The sequence below is a fragment of the Mus caroli genome, chromosome 5 (genome assembly GCF_900094665.2).
Source record: "Mus caroli chromosome 5, CAROLI_EIJ_v1.1, whole genome shotgun sequence".
NCBI classification, from domain to species: Eukaryota; Metazoa; Chordata; class Mammalia; order Rodentia; family Muridae; genus Mus; species Mus caroli.
The window spans coordinates 33,423,499-33,424,635 of NC_034574.1; positions in this window are offsets into that span (position 1 = coordinate 33,423,499).

Genomic DNA, 1,137 nt, shown 5'->3' on the forward strand with positions numbered 1-1,137 from the left:
AAAAAAAAAAAAAAAAAAAAGAAGATGGCATACTGGAGAAGCTAACTGTCCTAGTAGAGGGGAGATATGCTAGGGCGTATGCAGTTCTTCTAACATATGGCTCATGGGAAGAGGCTGACTGAAGCTAAGGCTTGTATCCATTATCCAGATTGTAGGGAATACTTGGCTATGATTCTGGCCAGGGGACTTACTCACTAGGACAGACTGCCGCTAAGACTACCCTAGACTGATGATCCAAGACTTCAGGCTATGGACTCATCTGGCTGTTATTGCCTCTCATTTTGGGAAATCCTCTTCATCTGTTAAACTGTCGCCAAGAATTTGAAGAGTGAAGGCAGCAGGCTGTTTGGCAACAGCTGAGAGCACACATCTCAAACTGCAGGCAGGAAACAGTGCACACTCAGAATGGTGAGAGTCTTTAAACTTAAAGAATACCTCTTCTAAATATGCCCAAATAGAAATAACTAGAGATGCAAATATGAGGGACATTTTATTTAAATCACAACAGATTGAAGATTCAGGGACTGATCTGTCTATGGACAGGTCTTCAGGAGGGAGTGGCCCTGCTCTGTGGTTGAGGGGCCTCAACTTTGTGCATTGGCCCACCACCAGTGCCAGGATAATTGTACACAGTCAGTTGATGGCTGAGGTGATCTACCGTTTTTTAAGGTGACATACATTAGTGTCTGGAGTTTGGAAACTGTATTCTTGATTAGACACTGTGATGGCTTTATCTTATTTTTTGAAGCATCAGGGAAATTGTATTCTGTCAGCTTTCTTATAGGGCAGCATCCTGAAGCTGTGGATTGGTTCATTGTCAGGATCTTCTGAACTGCAGTGCATGAGTGGGAAGTCCCCCTAAGGGTACTCAGGTTAGAAATGGTCAATGGTATTGCTTCCACTTTTGCAGTGGATTATCTGGAACAGGCTCTCTTCATTTGGGAAGAGGTGATAATGGGGATAGCTTGTATTTGAAAGCCAGTCTTTAAGATTCAGTAGTATTTGACCATTTAAAGTAGCAACTTGGACTACCTACAGGAGGCTAAGAAAGTCATGGGTCTTGTATTTCTTGCCTTCTCTGCAATAATAACAGTTTCTGCTCTTAGCAAAAGTTCAGGTGACCTGTCAAGCACCCAG